Source organism: Nerophis lumbriciformis, linkage group LG11 (genome assembly GCF_033978685.3).
Source record: "Nerophis lumbriciformis linkage group LG11, RoL_Nlum_v2.1, whole genome shotgun sequence".
Classification (NCBI taxonomy): Eukaryota; Metazoa; Chordata; class Actinopteri; order Syngnathiformes; family Syngnathidae; genus Nerophis; species Nerophis lumbriciformis.
Genome location: NC_084558.2, coordinates 52,286,061 through 52,298,327, shown reverse-complemented (window position 1 = coordinate 52,298,327; position 12,267 = coordinate 52,286,061). Strand labels below are relative to the sequence as shown.

General features: G+C 34.3%; 1 protein-coding gene across 6 annotated transcripts in view; it reads right to left on the bottom strand.

Annotated features, from left to right (window-relative positions):
- The window catches only part of sec31a (SEC31 homolog A, COPII coat complex component), a 116,115-nt gene extending 104,423 nt beyond the window's left edge, over positions 1–11,692 (bottom strand). For all 6 annotated transcript variants that reach the window (XM_061966328.1, XM_061966326.1, XM_061966329.1 and 3 more), the window contains exon 1: positions 11,491–11,692. The gene's annotated coding sequence lies outside the window, so the exon portion shown is untranslated. The remainder of the gene's footprint in view (positions 1–11,490) is intronic.
- Between the last annotated feature and the right edge of the window lie 575 nt (positions 11,693–12,267).

Sequence of the window (12,267 nt, the reverse complement as noted above, 5' to 3'; positions counted from 1 at the left end):
CATCTGATTGGTGGAACGGAGTGAACGTCACCAGTGACTGTATTTGTTGAAACGCAGGCACTATGAAGGTCTGTCTGACAGACCAAAACAAACAAAGCGTGCATTAACAGATCGATAAAAATTAGTAGCGAGTAGCGAGCTGAATGTAGATAAAAGTAGCGGAGTAAAAGTAGCGTTTCTTCTCTATAAATATACTCAAGTAAAAGTAAAAGTATGTTGCATTAAAACTACTCTTAGAAGTACAATTTATCCCAAAAGTTACTCAAGTAGATGTAATGGAGTAAATGTAGCGCGTTACTACCCACCTCTGCCCAGTTTATTGTGCTTGATGACCAGCCCCTGTGGGTGGTGAGTAATGTCGGGTTTAAACGCTTAATGGAGCACCTCGAACCTCGCTACATTATTCCTAGCCGCCACTACATTGTAGACAAAACTATACTATCCAACATATGCTGACAGTAAAAAAATAACTGAAGTGAACTTGAATTGTTTGCACTTTAAACATTTGACCCCGTTTTTTTTTTTAAATTGGATTTATTTAGGTTATTTTTCAGGGTCTTCTAATTTATTTTTAATTTATTATATTCAATTGTATAATTATGTTGGTATTGGCGGTTATTTTGCACTTGAAATATAACATTTTGTTTTTATTTTATTTTATTTTATTTGTTGAGGTAATACTCTTATTGTCAAGACTTGGTCCCGGGTGTTTGCTTTTCCGGGATGCAACGGAAAGTTGGCACGGGCGAGACGGGAATGAAGGTACATGATTTATTTATATTTATAAAGAAAAAAGGAATAAACAAAAAGCGCGCACAGAGGCGGAGAATAAACTATGAAATCAAAAGACTATAGCAAAAAGTACAAACAAAAAACACGCACAATGGCGGAGAACAAACTATGAAACCAAAAAGACTATAAACATGGAACAAAAACTTACTTGGCTTGGACAGAAATAGTTGCTTGAGGAATTGACATGGAAAGAAGTATCATGCATGGACAGAGCACAAATGTGGTGAGGTCGTCAGGACGAACAACAGAAAATGAATGAACTTAAATACTATGGACATGATTAGTGAAAGCAGGTGCGTGACTCAAAACGTGAAACAGGTGCGTGACGTGACAGGTGAAAACTAATGGGTTGCTATGGTGACAAACAAGAGTGCACAATGAGTCCAAACGTGGAACAGGTGAAACTAATGGGTAATCATGCAAACAAGACAAGGGAGTGAAAAGCCAGAAACTAAACAAAACATGACTTAAAACAAAACATGATTACACAGACATGACACTTATGTTGAAGGTTAAAATTGATGTAACCAATTGGTTAATAATAAATGGGTCAGTTTTTCCTATACCTACTCTTGCTGACTATTGTTTTCTGTTTTAACACTACAACATCAGCAACAGTAACATCACTTTATCAAGCCTTTTCTAACATTCTACACAACAAAATAAGGAATAAATATATGTATGATTCGTGACTATATCGTATCGTATTGATATCGGTATCGGCCAATACTCAAGGCTACAATATCGGTATCGTATCGGGACATCCCTACTCCTCAGTTACCAAACCTTTACTGAGTGTTGTTAAAAGGAAAGGCCATGTAACACACTGGTAATAATGCCTTTTTTGCAATGTGTTGCTGCCATTAAATTCTAAGTTCATGATTTGCAAAAAAAAAAAAGAAGATATTGCGCACTAAAGATATAAAATAAAATAAAACAATAACAACAAAACACAGGAAGCAGGTTGTTATAAAGCCAGTGCAAAAAGATGAATTTCACTTTAAAATGTATCTTAACTGTTTTGATCAAATAAATGACAAGTGAAACATCTTTTACAAGTGTTCCTGTTATGAGATTTTGACAATAAAGTTGCATTTGTGTGGAAAATATTGGGGGGGTCTTTTTAAAGTAACTTAAATTTTGCACGTGCGTAATTTACTGTAATTAACGGCTAAATGATTCAAATGCAAAAGTGTGATTATTCTAATTTATTTTGGACGGGACAGTGCTAATTCATATACTTACAATACATTGCACTGCACATATATTATTCATTATTACATCGGAAATATTGACTGTAAATTGTTTGCGGCATTTGCAAACAGACAAAAGGATGCATAAAGCAAACTGAATGTACGATTGTTATTAACAAAAGAAAGGAAATCTAACTTAAAACATCTGTATGCACGGACAACACTTAAGACCTTTGGCATATCAGAGTGCGGAATTACATTATGGAACGATTAATAAACTGATCCGGTTTTGAGTGTTTACAAAGTAAAAGGAGGATTAATCCTGAAAACCTCACTGAAAAAATGATAATTTTAAATCACTTTATGTGAATCAGAACTGACTTAACTATTTATTTATGCGTTGATTTAAAGGGGCGGTATAGCTCGGTTAGTGCCAGCAACTTGAGGGTTCCAGGTTCGATCCCCGCTTCTGTCATCCTAGTTTGATTGAGACTTTTATTAGTATATTGCACAGTGCAGTACATATTCCGTACAATTGACCACTAAATGGTAACACCCCAATAAGTTCTTCAACTTGTTTAAGTCGGGGTCCACGTTAATCAATTCATGGTAAAGTCATAGTCACTGCCGTTGTGTCCTTGGGCAAGACACTTTACCCACCTGCTCCCAGTGCCACCCACACTGCTTTAAATGTAACTTAGATATTGGCTTTCACTATGTAAAAGCGCTTTGAGTCACTAGAGAAAAGCGCTATATAAATATAATTCACGTCACTAAATGGTGTTGCAAATCAAGAACAGGAAGTTCTTGATTTGTGCTCAATGTGCTCAATTGTTATGAAGTGGAAAAGGAGTAGGAAGAAATCAAACTTTATTTCTTCCTACTCCTTTTCCACTTCATAACAATTGAACACATTTGTTTACTTCCTGTTCTTGATTTGCAACACCATTTAGTGACGTGAATTATATTTATATAGCGCTTTTCTCTATGTAAAGCGCTTTGAGTCACTAGAGAAAAGCGCTATATAAATATAATTCCCTTCACTAAATGGTGTCGCAAATTAAGAACAGGAAGTAAACAAATGTGTTCAACAAATGTGTTTAATTGTTATGAAGTGGAAAAGGAGTAGGAAGAAATCGATCTTATTTATTCCTACTCCTTTTCCACTTCATAACAATTGAGCACATTTGTTTACTTCCTGTTCTTGATTTGTAACACCATTTAGTGAAGTGAATTATATTTATATAGCGCTTTTCTCTAGTGACTCAAAGTGCTTTACATAGTGAAACCCAATATCTAAGGGGTAGGAATAAATAAGCTCGATTTCTTCCTACTCCTTTTCCACTTCATAACAATTGAGCACATTTGTTTACTTCCTGTTCACCATTTAGTGAAGTTAATTATATTTACATAGCACTTTTCTCTATGTAAAACGCTTTGAGTCACTGGAGAAAAGCGCTATATAAATATAATTCACTTCACTAAATGGTGATACAAATTAAGGACAGGAAGTAAACATAAGCTCGATTTCTTCCTACTCCTTTTCCACATCGTAACAATTGAGCACATTTGTTTACTTCCTGTTCTTAATTTGTGACACCATTTAGTGAAGTGAATTATATTTATATAGCGCTTTTCTCTATGTAAAGCGCTTTGAGTACTAGAGAAAAGCGCTATATAAATATAATTCACTTCACTAAATGGTGTTGCAAATTAAGAACAGGAAGTAAACAAATGTGCTCAATTGTTATGAAGTGGAAAAGGAGTGGGAAGAAATAAGCTTGATATCTTCCTACTCCTTTTCCACTTCATAACAATTGAGCACATTTGTTTACTTCCTGTTCTTAATTTGTGACACCATTTAGTGAAGTGAATTATATTTATATAGCGCTTTTCTCTAGTGACTCAAAGTGCTTTACATAGTGAAACCCAATATCTAAGGGGTAGGAATAAATAAGCTCGATTTCTTCCTACTCCTTTTCCACTTCATAACAATTGAGCACATTTGTTTACTTCCTGTTCACCATTTAGTGAAGTTAATTATATTTACATAGCACTTTTCTCTATGTAAAGCGCTTTGAGTCACTGGAGAAAAGCGCTATATAAATATAATTCACTTCACTAAATGGTGATACAAATTAAGGACAGGAAGTAAACATAAGCTCGATTTCTTCCTACTCCTTTTCCACTTCGTAACAATTGAGCACATTTGTTTACTTCCTGTTCTTAATTTGCGACACCATTTAGTGAAGTGAATTACATTTATATAGCGCTTTTCTCTAGTGACTCAAAGCGCTTTTACATAGTGAAACCCATTATCTAAGTTACACTTAAAGCAGTGGAAAAGGAGTAGGAAGAAATCGATCTTATTTATTCCTACTCCTTTTCCACTTCATAACAATTGAGCACATTTGTTTACTTCCTGTTCTTAATTTGCGACACAATTTAGTGAAGTGAATTATATTTATATAGCGCTTTTCTCTAGTGACTCAAAGCGCTTTTACATAGTGAAACCCAATATCTAAGTTACATTTAAAGCAGTGGAAAAGGAGTAGGAAGAAATGGATTTTATTTATTCCTACTCCTTTTCCACTTCATAATAATTGAACACATTTGTTTACTTCCTGTTCTTAATTTGCAACACAATTTAGTGAAGTGAATTATATTTATATAGCGCTTTTCTCTATGTAAAGTACTTTGAGTCACTGGAGAAAAGCGCTATATAAATATAATTCACTTCACTAAATGGTGATACAAATTAAGAACAGGAAGTAAACATAAGCTCGATTTCTTCCTACTCCTTTTCCACTTCATAACAATTAAACACATTTGTTTACTTCCTGTTCTTGATTTGTAACACCATTTAGTGACATGAATTATATTTATATAGCGCTTTTCTCTATGTAAAGCGCTTTGAGTCACTAGAGAAAAGCGCTATATAAATATAATTCACTTCACTTCACTAAATGGTGTTGCAAATTAAGAACAGGAAGTAAACAAATGTGTTCAACAAATGTGTTTAATTGTTATGAAGTGGAAAAGAAGTAGGAAGAAATCGATCTTATTTCTTCCTACTCCTTTTCCACTTCATAACAATTGAGCACATTTGTTTACTTCCTGTTCTTAATTTGTAACACCATTTAGTGAAGTGAATTATATTTATATAGCACTTTTCTCTATGTAAAGCGCTTTGAGTCACTGGAGAAAAGCGCTATATAAATATAATTCACTTCACTAAATGGTGTTGCAAATTAAGAACAGGAAGTAAACAAATGTGTTCAATTATTATGAAGTGGAAAAGGGGTAGGAATAAATAAGCTCGATTTCTTCCTACTCCTTTTCCACTGCTTTAAATGTAACTTAGATATTGGGTTTCACTATGTAAAAGCGCTTTGAGTCACTAGAGAAAAGGGCTGTATAATTATACTTCACTTCACTAAATGGTGTCGCAAACTAAGAACAGGAAGTAAACAAATGTGTTCAATTATTATGAAGTGGAAAAGGAGTAGGAAGAAATCGAGCTTATGTTTACTTCCTGTTCTTAATTTGTAACACCATTTAGTGAAGTGAATTATATTTATATAGCGCTTTTCTCCAGTGACTCAAAGCGCTTTACATAGAGAAAAGCGTATATAAATATAATTCACTTCACTAAATGGTGTCACAAATTAAGAACAGGAAGTAAACAAATGTGCTCAATTGTTATGAAGTGGAAAAGGAGTAGGAAGAAATAAGATCGATTTCTTCCTACTCCTTTTCCACTTCATAACAATTAAACACATTTGTTGAACACATTTGTTTACTTCCTGTTCTTAATTTGCAACACCATTTAGTGAAGTGAAGTGAATTATATTTATATAGCGCTTTTCTCTAGTGACTCAAAGCGCTTTACATAGAGAAAAGCGCTATATAAATATAATTCATGGTGTTACAAATTAAGAACAGGAAGTAAACATAAGCTCGACTTCTTCCTACTCCTTTTCCACTTCATAACAATTGAACACATTTGTTTACTTCCTGTTCTTAATTTGCGACACCATTTAGTGAAGTGAATTATATAGCGCTTTTCTCTAGTGACTCAAAGCGCTTTTACATAGTGAAACCCAATATCTAAGTGACATTTAAAGCAGTGGAAAAGGAGTAGGAAGAAATCGATTTTATTTATTCCTACTCCTTTTCCACTTCATAATAATTGAACACATTTGTTTACTTCCTGTTCTTAATTTGCAACACCATTTAGTGAAGTGAATTATATTTATATAGCGCTTTTCTCTAGTGACTCAAAGCGCTTTTACATAGTGAAACCCAATATCTAAGTTACATTTAAAGCAGTGGAAAAGGAGTAGGAAGAAATGGATTTTATTTATTCCTACTCCTTTTCCACTTCATAATAATTGAACACATTTGTTTACTTCCTGTTCTTAATTTGCAACACCATTTAGTGAAGTGAATTATATTTGTATACGCTTTTCTCTATGTAAAGCGCTTTACATAGAGAAAAGCGCTATATAAATATAATTCACTTCACTAAATGGTGTTACAAATTAAGAACAGGAAGTAAACATAAGCTCGATTTCTTCCTACTCCTTTTCCACTTCATAACAATTGAGCACATTTGTTTACTTCCTGTTCTTAATTTGCGACACCATTTAGTGACGTGAATTATATTTATATAGCGCTTTTCTCTAGTGACTCAAAGCGCTTTTACATCGTGAAACCCAATATCTAAGTTACATTTAAAGCAGTGGAAAAGGAGTACCGAAATCGAGCTTATTTATTCCTACCCCTTTTCCACTTCATAACAATTGAACACATTTGTTTACTTCCTGTTCTTAATTTGCAACACCATTTAGTGAAGTGAAGTGAATTATATTTATATAGCGCTTTTCTCTAGTGACTCAAAGCGCTTTACATAGAGAAAAGCGCTATACAAATATAATTCATGGTGTTACAAATTAAGAACAGGAAGTAAACATAAGCTCGACTTCTTCCTACTCCTTTTCCACTTCATAACAATTGAACACATTTGTTTACTTCCTGTTCTTAATTTGCGACACCATTTAGTGAAGTGAATTATATAGCGCTTTTCTCTAGTGACTCAAAGCGCTTTTACATAGTGAAACCCAATATCTAAGTTACATTTAAAGCAGTGGAAAAGGAGTAGGAAGAAATCGATCTTATTTATTCCCACTCCTTTTCCACTTCATAACAATTGAGCACATTTGTTTACTTCCTGTTCTTAATTTGTAACACCATTTAGTGAAGGGAATTATATTTATATAGCGCTTTTCTCTATGTAAAGCGCTTTGAGTCACTGGAGAAAAGCGCTATATAAATATAATTCACTTCACTAAATGGTGTTACAATTTAAGAACAGGTAGTAAACATAAGCTCGATTTCTTCCTACTCCTTTTCCACTTCATAACAATTGAACACATTTGTTTACTTCCTGTTCTTGATTTGTAACACCATTTAGTGAAGTGAATTATATTTATATAGCGCTTTTCTCTATGTAAAGCGCTTTGAGTCACTGGAGAAAAGCGCTATATAAATATAATTCACTTCACTAAATGGTGTTATAAATTAAGAACAGGTAGTAAACATAAGCTCGATTTCTTCCTACTCCTTTTCCACTTCATAACAATTGAACACATTTGTTTACTTCCTGTTCTTGATTTGTAACACCATTTAGTGACGCGAATTATATTTATATAGCGCTTTTCTCTAGTGACTCAAAGCGCTTTACATAGTGAAACCCAATATCTAAGTTACACTTAAAGCAGTGGAAAAGGAGTAGGAAGAAATCGATCTTATTTATTCCTACTCCTTTTCCACTTCATAACAATTGAGCACATTTGTTTACTTCCTGTTCTTAATTTGCAACACAATTTAGTGAAGTGAATTATATTTATATAGCGCTTTTCTCTAGTGACTCAAAGCGCTTTTACATAGTGAAACCCAATATCTAAGTTACATTTAAAGCAGTGGAAAAGGAGTAGGAAGAAATCGATTTTATTTATTCCTACTCCTTTTCCACTTCATAACATTTGAGCACATTTGTTTACTTCCTGTTCTTAATTTGCAACACAATTTAGTGAAGTGAATTATATTTATATAGCGCTTTTCTCTACGTAAAGCGCTTTGAGTCACTGGAGAAAAGCGCTATATAAATATAATTCACTTCACTAAATGGTGATACAAATTAAGAACAGGAAGTGAACGTAAGCTCGATTTCTTCCTACTCCTTTTCCACTTCGTAACAATTGAACACATTTGTTTACTTCCTGTTCTTAATTTGCGACACCATTTAGTGAAGTGAATTATATTTATATAGCGCTTTTCTCTAGTGACTCAAAGCGCTTTTACATAGTGAAACCCAATATCTAAGTTACATTTAAAGCAGTGGAAAAGGAGTGCTTATTTATTCCTACCCCTTTTCCACGTCATAACAATTGAGCACATTTGTTTACTTCCTGTTCTTAATTTGCGACACCATTTAGTGAAGTGAATTATATTTATATAGCGCTTTTCTCTAGTGACTCAAAGTGCTTTACATAGTGAAACCCAATATCTAAGGGGTAGGAATAAATAAGCTCGATTTCTTCCTACTCCTTTTCCACTTCATAACAATTGAGCACATTTGTTTACTTCCTGTTCACCATTTAGTGAAGTTAATTATATTTACATAGCGTTTTTCTCTATGTAAAGCGCTTTGAGTCACTGGAGAAAAGCGCTATATAAATATAATTCACTTCACTAAATGGTGATACAAATTAAGAACAGGAAGTAAACATAAGCTCGATTTCTTCCTACTCCTTTCCCACTTCGTAACAATTGAACACATTTGTTTACTTCCTGTTCTTAATTTGCGACACCATTTAGTGAAGTGAATTACATTTATATAGCGCTTTTCTCTAGTGACTCAAAGCGCTTTTACATAGTGAAACCCAATATCTAAGTTACATTTAAAGCAGTGGAAAAGGAGTGCTTATTTATTCCTACCCCTTTTCCACGTCATAACAATTGAACACATTTGTTTACTTCCTGTTCTTAATTTGTGACACCATTTAGTGAAGTGAATTATATTTATATAGCGCTTTTCTCTAGTGACTCAAAGTGCTTTACATAGTGAAACCCAATATCTAAGGGGTAGGAATAAATAAGCTCGATTTCTTCCTACTCCTTTTCCACTTCATAACAATTGAGCACATTTGTTTACTTCCTGTTCACCATTTAGTGAAGTTAATTATATTTACATAGCGCTTTTCTCTATGTAAAGCGCTTTGAGTCACTGGAGAAAAGCGCTATATAAATATAATTCACTTCACTAAATGGTGATACAAATTAAGGACAGGAAGTAAACATAAGCTCGATTTCTTCCTACTCCTTTCCCACTTCGTAACAATTGAACACATTTGTTTACTTCCTGTTCTTAATTTGCGACACCATTTAGTGAAGTGAATTATATTTATATAGCGCTTTTCTCTAGTGACTCAAAGCGCTTTTACATAGTGAAACCCAATATCTAAGTTACATTTAAAGCAGTGGAAAAGGAGTAGGAAGAAATCGAGCTTATTTATTCCTACCCCTTTTCCACTTCATAACAATTGAGCACATTTGTTTACTTCCTGTTCTTAATTTGCGACACAATTTAGTGAAGTGAATTATATTTATATAGCGCTTTTCTCTAGTGACTCAAAGCGCTTTTACATAGTGAAACCCAATATCTAAGTTACACTTAAAGCAGTGGAAAAGGAGTAGGAAGAAATCGAGCTTATTTATTCCTACCCCTTTTCCACTTCATAACAATTGAGCACATTTGTTTACTTCCTGTTCTTCATTTGTAACACCATTTAGTGAAGTGAATTATATTTATATACGCTTTTCTCTATGTAAAGCGCTTTGAGTCACTGGAGAAAAGCGCTATATAAATATAATTCACTTCACTAAATGGTGTTACAAATTAAGAACAGGAAGTAAACAAATGTGTTCAATTATTATGAAGTGGAAAAGGGGTAGGAATAAATAAGCTCCTACTCCTTTTCCACTGCTTTAAATGTAACTTAGATATTGGGTTTCACTTTGTAAAAGCGCTTTGAGTCACTAGAGAAAAGCGCTATATAAATATAATTCACTTCACTAAATGGTGTCGCAAATTAAGAACAGGAAGTAAACAAATGTGTTCAATTGTTATGAAGTGGAAAAGGAGTAGGAAGAAATCGAGCTTATGTTTACTTCCTGTTCTTACTTTGTAACACCATTTAGTGAAGTGAATTATATTTATATAGCGCTTTTCTCCAGTGACTCAAAGCTTTTTACGTAGAGAAAAGCGTATATAAATATGATTCATTTCACTAAATGGTGTTACAAATTAAGAACAGGAAGTAAACAAATGTGCTCAATTGTTATGAAGTGGAAAAGGAGTAGGAAGAAATAAGATTGATTTCTTCCTACTACTTTTCCACTTCATAACAATTAAACACATTTGTTGAACACATTTGTTTACTTCCTGTTCTTAATTTGCAACACCATTTAGTGAAGTGAAGTGAATTATATTTATATAGCGCTTTTCTCTAGTGACTCAAAAAGCTTTACATATAGAGAAAAGCGCTACATAAATATAATTCATGGTGTTACAAATTAAGAACAGGAAGTAAACATAAACTCGATTTCTTCCTACTCCTTTTCCACTTCATAACAATTGAACACATTTGTTTACTTCCTGTTCTTAATTTGCGACACCATTTAGTGAAGTGAATTATATTTATATAGCGCTTTTCTCTAGTGATTCAAAGCGCTTTTACATAGTGAAACCCAATATCTAAGTTACATTTAAAGCAGTGGAAAAGGAGTAGGAAGAAATCGATCTTATTTATTCCTACTCCTTTTCCACTTCATAACATTTGAGCACATTTGTTTACTTCCTGTTCTTAATTTGCAACACAATTTAGTGAAGTGAATTATATTTATATAGCGCTTTTCTCTAGTGACTCAAAGCGCTTTTACATAGTGAAACCCAATATCTAAGTTACATTTAAAGCAGTGGAAAAGGAGTGCTTATTTATTCCGAGCTATACCGCCACTTTAAATCGACGAATAATAATCACAAGAGATTTCATTAATAAATGGTTAAGTCAGTTATTACATGTCAGAAAAGGAGTAGGAAGAAATCGAGCTTTTATTTATTCCTAGTCCTTTTCAGACATGTAATGAAAACATTAAAATCTATATTAACGTTAATTATGGGTGAGGATTGAAAAGATATTCTGCAGGCAATAAAAGGAAAGTGTCATAAAAATAAAAGCTAGCATGCAGCAGGATAGCACGTAGCATCACGCTAACAGCTGATAATGTACATCAAAGTGCACAGCGGCGCCAAATGACGTCAACAAAAAAAAAATCACACTTAATTACCGCGGGCGACAATAATGACGTCTTCATTATTGATTGACAGGTGTATTAATGCATGATATGTAGCCTAGCTTGTTGATTCTTCGTTGCCTACCTTGCTCGTCCTGACACATACACGCACACACTGGATACAAAAATATATATATTAAAAAAAAAAGGAGCAGAAATCCTTCTTTTCGACGACTAACGGGGCACAAAAGCAGGCAAAATGAGGCAACACCACCGGCCCACCCGGCACTGACTGACACTTTCCACGTCCCCACTGGGCTCCAGCAACGTGGCACTCGGCGGCGGCGCAGGCCTCCACCCACGAAGAAGAACCACTTCCGGTACAAGGTCCTTCTCGCTAGCATAACATGCTATACGTGGCTGCGGCCATAGACATGTTCTAAGGGGTACGCAGCATGGATGGCGCTGACGAGACGCAGGGCCGCCATCTTGGAGTGGTGATCCGCTCCACTCAGTGCAATTCATTTGGCAGGAGCAATGAACTGTCAGCGCATTTAATTCATCTTACCTCACTGAATACCACTGATTTTCACGCGCTTTTTTTTGTCATGCGTGTAGCTACGATAAAGGACACATGTTTTTATTATTCATAGTTTGCTTAACAGTAACATAATATTCTTATATGCTATAAGCAGAGGTGGGTAGACTAGCCAGAAATTGTACTCAAGTAAGAGTACTGTTACTTTATAGCAGAGGTGTGGACTCGAGTCACATGACTTGGACTCGAGTCAGACTCGAGTCATGAATTTGATGACTTTAGACTCGACTTGACAAAATGTAAAAAGACTTGCAACTCGACTTAGACTTTAACATCAATGACTTGTGACTTCACTTGGACTTGAGCCTTTAGAATTGACATGAC